This window comes from Fundulus heteroclitus, chromosome 14 (genome assembly GCF_011125445.2).
Source record: "Fundulus heteroclitus isolate FHET01 chromosome 14, MU-UCD_Fhet_4.1, whole genome shotgun sequence".
Classification (NCBI taxonomy): Eukaryota; Metazoa; Chordata; class Actinopteri; order Cyprinodontiformes; family Fundulidae; genus Fundulus; species Fundulus heteroclitus.
In genome coordinates, this window is record NC_046374.1 from 12,648,279 (window position 1) to 12,655,461 (window position 7,183).

Consider the following 7,183-nt stretch of genomic DNA (forward strand, 5'->3'; position numbering starts at 1 on the left):
AGCTCATCAGAAAGGCTTCTGCTTTGTTCTGACTATAAAGATGAGGGAATTACATCTACCACACATAAATGACATCAGCATGTCTGATACTTCTCAGTTTAGTCTGTGTGTTTCCTTCCTTTATTCACAAACCTCCCACCACAGCAGCAGGTTTGACTGCAGCAGTTGGTAGACAAGTTTATATTTCCAGTCCGCTGCACATTTCAACCTGTTTCATTAATGTGTGATATCCAAAAAAACTTCAACAAATATAACAATATTCCTTTGTGTTGTGGCCATTTCAGTGGATATAAGCAGTTGTAAGGGAATATCAGTTTTCCCTGTTTCCCTGTAACTTCACATCTTTTTCAAGTCTGCGTTCATTTCTTCCTGCATGAAAACAGATATTGTCATTGACCCATTGCCTTTCCAGTGAACTGACCTTTACCTCTATCTACTGAGTCAGTTTTAGATTGTTCAGATATATTCTCTATCACTTGCCTGTTAACTCCTGAGAGAACCCACAGACCGTCTATTCACCCATCCATCCCACCCCCTATAAACCCAACAAGGACTAAGCAGGAACAGAGGATGAGTTAAGGAGTCATGAACATGTCTTCATCTCTCCATCAGCCCAGCTTTGGTCCTGTTTTGCATTTTGTTTTTTTATTGGCTTATTGAAGATGGTGTTGTTTTTTATGTTTGTGTGTGTTTGTGGATGAGTCTATTTATAGAAGTATGCGTACTTGTGGTGAGTGGGTGTTTGTGGATGAGTTTGTCACCTGGAGGTGCACAGTTGCTAGAACGGCAAGAACAGTAGAAGATCTGGTCTTCAACACACAACATCCAGGACTGATGGTCTTGGCTCTAGAGAACCCCATCAGCCTCCAGCAGACAGACACAAGGCGTTACCTCAGGGCTGCCATACATAGGTATGGGGGCCAAAGAGGCACAGGGTGAGATGAAGGGCACCAAGCACCCCTAACTCGTCACACTGCCATCTCCAACCAAACAGCCTAAACCCAGGAAGTCCCTCCGGCAGCCCAGGGCCCACATCAGCCCCCATCTGAGCTAACCCATCAGGTGGTACCATCCATCCCTCTGGATGCCCACCAGAGCCAGGCGTAGTCCCTGCGGCCCACAATCAGCTTGACACATCCCTGAAGCCATAGGCCACCAGAACGGAGCCCACCACTCCAAGGTGGGTTTTAATTTGGTGGCTTTTCAGTACAGTTGACAGCGATCATTAGGGGTGACAGTGAAGGTGCCTGAGTGCAAATGCATTTTCTTATTTTTCTTATCCTTTTATCCTCTAAAACACTGTGTTGAATAATGAATCATAAACCTGAACAGAGAGATATCTGCATGCAAACATTGCATCTCTGATAATTGTGGACATTTTGGGAGATTTAGCCTTCTTCAGAAAACTACTATTGATTTTAAATGAAGGTTTCTGTACATTTTAAAGATGGTCAGGATTTTAAAGTAAGGCTTCACTTATAATTTTTCAGTGACCAAGTTCTTCACTTTCTGTTCCCTTTTAGAGCTTTCTTTAAAAAACTATATAAAGACCATCCTACTTCACCTCCTCCACATGGTGTCTATCTGCTTATTCACACCTCAGGTATTTTCAAATGTGATGGATGACAACCTTCCTACCATCTGTCCTTTTTAGATACAAAGAGGAAGTGTAAGCATGGGTTGGCAGTTTGTTTGCATGAACAAGAAACCAAACCGAACACTTGACTAAAATTAATTATATATTTAATTTGATCCTGGTGCATTGCATGCATATAGTCTCCACAGTATTAAAAACAAAAGAATCTCAAACATAAACATATTAATATTTTTAGGTCCTTTGAATTTAACTTTTTACAATATAATGGATGGGAACATCAGCAGGAGAGCTTATCTAAATACAAGCAGTGTTGCCAGATTGGGCATGTTTGCACCCACATGTGTTTTTTTTAACACAATGAGCTGGAAAAGTAGTTTTAGGCGGGTTGTTAAAATGTGCACAACATTTACTTTTTTTTTTTTAAAGAAAATTCTATCAAATTAGTTGTCATTTTTCGGCAGAAAAGTACAAATATGACTATTGTAATGAAATGCAGTGACCTTGCACTCATTCTATTAGTTCATTTATTTTGAAATGGCTAAAATCTGTTGAACCTGACATCATCAATGGTTAATAGTTACTGATTGAAGTGTGTCACTGTTACATTGTATTGATCGATATAAATTGTAAACACCTAAAATAATATTAAGAGTTTGACTGATCAACTTAAAAATATGTCATGACTTTGTGTAAAAGAGAAATGTTAAATCGATCTATACTCTCTGAGATAGAAAAAAATATTGTTACATTTACAACTCATTGTAGTATTTTTTGTGATTGCTATGACAATATGATTTGGAAAATGATTTTTTTGGGTTATTTGTACATTTTGTGGGGGGGGGGGGGGGGTCGGGGGACTCTATGTGGAACATTTTTAGTGTAATCCAGCTGTGTTTTAGTGCCCTATTCTTTATTATGTGTGTATTAATTCAATACTTTTAGTTGTTATTTTTTAGAGTTGGACAGGTTTCGCATTGTGTTTGGGCTGGAAACTCAGTCAGACCTGGAAACCCTGTAAACAAGCATGGATTTTGGCAGCTTGCCTGTACGGAGTATACAGGTGTGTTTAAACAATCCCATGAAGGAAAGAATTGTTACTGCCCATCTTTTCTCCAACATCTCAGAGAAAGGTTTCCTAGGGAGGCTGAGAAGTGTGATCCATCAATAATTGGAACAAACTTTAGTTTCCAGTCCCTTTTTTAAAACAATTGGACCATCAGCCTAGTCTGCCACTCCAGAGGTCTTGGTCTTCCATGAAACTCTGAAGAAGCTTGTCAACCATGACATCCCCACAATGTTCAGAGCCTTCAGAAACTCATACACACCTAGTGCCTTGCCTCTGGGAAGCTTTTTAACAATCTCTGTGCCCTCTGCCAATGAAATCACAATCTCCAAAGATTTTAGACTCTGTTCCCTCATGGCGGACATTGTGAGCAGATTGAGGACAATTCTTAATCTGCTCCATTCACTGCCTGGTGAAGTCCTAATTTTTGTGGTCTTTTGTTCCCCTCCCAAAGTGTACACAGCCTGGGTTGATCCCTGTTTGAACGTCTTAGTTGCTGAATGGCTTTCCAGAATTTCTTTGAGGCCAATCTGGTGCCACTCTAAAAATTGGCAATGTTGTTGATGTAAAGAAGGCTGTTTCTGAGCCATTTATTCACACAGCTGCAGCTCACCCACAATCTTGAGCCAGAATGATGGTAGTGATGCACCGCGGGTTGGGGGTGACCAGTGTGTACACAGGAGCAATTGACACTGTTAACAATCAGTCAGAGCTAGATATTTCTCCTGGCTCTGATTAGTTGTTTCTAACAGGGAACTGTGTATTTCTGCAATTGGCAGAAGTACCCCTTGGATGAAACAGAGTAGCTTGATTTTTTCACAGATTATCTGTCTCATATTTTACTGTCAGGATGTAATGACAGTTTTACAAATTATGTAAAAAAAATACATTTATACAAAAATTACCTGCTGCAGTAATGGGTAATATGAACTGCTGTTTGGTGCATAAGCACAGAAAACCCTTAGAACTTGAAATCGCAAAGAGGTGACCATTAGGCTCACTTGAGAAAACTCCGAAATCAAGGCACTCAGCTCTGGGCTTGTGAGTTTCTCCACTCCCTATCGATGTCTCTCTCTTTTGGAAACCCTGGACTATGAGAGAAACCAGCCTCCCTCTAGGAGTTTGGTTCCAAAGCAAAAGCTGTGCGTACAGATGTGTCCAACTATTTCTAGCTGGTACCACTCAACCTTATACAACAACTCTGGCTCCTTACACACCAGTCAGGAGACTTTCCATGTCCCTAAAGCCAGATTATGTCATCAACTACATGCCAAGGTACCCGTGCTGCACCTGCCACCCAATATGGAACCTCATGCCTATGTTCCAGTGGTGGGACCCACATTAAGGGGACTTTCTGTAACTTCGTTGGACTGAGCCCAGCTGCGACCCTGCCCGCTGTGCTCTCTTCTTGTAGAGGATCCTTTAATTGAAGTGACTGAGTTATTTTCACCTTAACATTGCTTGGATAATCTTATTTTTCTACAACAAAGCTCATCATTATTCAAAGATTTATGGGACACAATACGCCACTACCCTTCTGAAGGACCTTGATACTTGATACTGATTCTTGACCGACCAAAGCAGAACCAGGAGCAAGTCTCTCTGGGGCTGTTTTGAGTAGAATATAAGCTTTCCAATGATGTCAAACCTGTCGAAATCAACAATGAATTGAAGATGATATGACAATTTTATTGCTGATACTCTGCAAAAAAACATTAGAGAGAAAACATGCCTCAAATACTGTTCGGGGAGATTTTAAGCTGATTTTACACACACATGTATCATTTTAAAACCTTCAAAATAGGCATTTAAAGCATTGAGGTGTTACTTCATGAGAGACACAGTGAGAGAAAGAGAGAGAGAGAGAGAGAGAATGACTGCTGGGTGGGGGTGCGTAATGATTCTGTTGTACATGCCTGTGAAATCCCTGTCTTCAGTGTCTCCAAGTGTCTCCATTTGGCTTCTGTATTCTGGAGGTTAACCTCCTGCCTTGCCCCGACCAAGCCTGCCTGCCTCTGCCCCTGTCTGGATACCTCTGCCTGGCACATACCTCTTGTAAACGGCTCAAAGCCTGGATCCCAGATTTGCCCCGTGCCTCAGCCCTAATGGAAACCTCCGCCTATCTGTGTATGACCCAAGTCCTGACTTCAGATTCCCCTTCTGTCAGTAATTTGTTAAATTCACCACAGTGTGGCTGGTTGCTTTCATATACCCCTGACATGATGTGATACCCAAAATAAACCTGATTTTCAATTCGTAAAAGTAAAAATTCAATTCAATAAAAGCTCTAAACTGTGAATACTCTGAAAAAATGTGCCTCAGGCTCCATCTGAATACTCTTATACAGCAAAGACCCTTTAGGCAAAGTAGAAGTGCGTCAGTGGTCGCCATGATAAGTACTGCCACGTAATGACGTCAGAGTTAAAGGCTGTCCGAAATCGGCACAGCAGTCCGAAGCTCCTTTCTCCCGCCACAACAGACTTCTTACTGTTGACCCTGTAAAAGGTTAAAGGAAGAAGGGGTGGGTCCCTCCAGCGTGTCCTGGGTCTTCCCCTGGGCCTCCTCCCGGTGGGACGTGCCCTGAACACCTCACCAGGGAGGCGTCCAGGAGGAATCCTGACCAGATGCCTGAGCCACCTCAACTGGCTGCTATCGACATGGAGGAGCAGCGGCTCTACTCTGAGTCTATCCCAAATGACCAAGGTTATTACCCTATCTCTAAGGGAGAGCCCAGACACCCTGCGGAGAAAACTCATTTGGGCTGCTTGTATCCATGATCTCGTTCTTTCACACACGACCCAAAGAATGACCATGGATGAGGATAGGAACGTAGATCAACTGGTAAATCGAGAGATTTGTTTTTGGACTCAGCTCTCTCTTCATCACAACAGACTACAACAGAGCCCGCTTCACCAAGCTGCCTTTTGATCTTTCATTCCAGTTTTCCCTCATTCATTAGCAAACTTTACGAGTGTATTTATAAACAGGGACAAACAAGAGGGCTTAGTATTTAAAATATCTGCTTTCATACACATGACTACATTTATCTTGTGTTAATAGAACTTGGAGCAATTCCACAATGACCTGCAATGAAACTCTGTAGCTTTAAAGTTATAATATTTGTCTTTATTACCATCTAGTGGCACATATAGGACAATGCAACAAATTAACTACTCTTGGACCTTGAGTGTGAGGCTATAATGCAAGGTTATAAAAACACTCAGCAGTTCATATATTTAGAGCTGGAAGAGCAAATTGTGTTTTTATTTCAAAGTTCACGTGAGCTCTGATACAAAGCAGCTCTAAGGCTCATCAACTTCACTGTTGCTATGCTTGCATTTAAATATTTTTATAAGCAATGATAATATTATAGGAAAGATTATTTGCAATATTTGCATCCAGTTATCACCTATTTCATGATTATATATTAAAGTTTAGCAAAATAAAATACTAAATCTCCACATAACCTTTCTGCTAAAACTCAGCCATTCTCTATACCTACTTGTTCAGTAGATGGTTCAGAGTAGTTTGGAGTGAAATCTAGTGCCCGACGTCTCCTGTGGTCAAAAGATTAAATGCGTTAACGAACCTGAAAATGTAACTGAAGTCCTTCTTGCTGAAGAGAACAGGTGTAATTACTGCACCACCATGGACCCCTCTTGACTTGGTTTTATTGATAACAAAAACTGACTTTAAAATAATTTCATTTGGTCAAAGAGCTTTTTGTATCTTGCTTTAAACTGAAGGTGAAACCTGGTGATTGATCATCAAAGAATTGAGACAGAGATCAAACTTTAGAAAGACTTCCAGTTCAGTTACACAACTAGCAAAAGCCTATTTATTTTTAATGCTTACTAATTGTGTTGCTTCACATTGTTACCTCAACAAGATCTCTTCCTGATCCCAGCTGTCTTTGTTTGTGGGATTTGCATATTCTGCTAGTGCATGTGTGAGTTTCCACCTGGTCTATAAACATACTGTATGTTAATGGGGAGTTCAGAATTCAACTTCCATGTGATAAAACTCTAATTCATTACAATAGTGATAGAAATAAATAAAGGGCTGCTCGCCTGTCAATTTCTGGGAAGCGTTTCAGGCAAGGAATGACTCTCCTTTACGATTTCTAAAACCTGCTGAATAAAATCATTCACACATCTTACAGGAAACATTTTAGGAAAATGAGAATTAACACTGGATCAGATTGTACCCTCACTGGTAGAATTGTTTTCCTGTATATTTTGTTGATACATAAACCCTCCTCTACCAGAAATGAGGCTCTTTCAGTCATTGAATCAAAAAGCTGAACATCAGAACCATGAGAACTTATTTCTTCTGTGCAGAATCCTCTGACGTGGACATTTATTAATGTAAAAGTTAACTTTTACCGTCAGCTTCTTCAGGATGCCATTTGCTGATATAAATGTTTAAAACAAAAACTGTCATGAAAGCCATGTTCTTAATATCCATTTTAGTCTAAATTACATTAGAAATGAGCTGAAGCTCTATATTTCTGCATTCAGTAA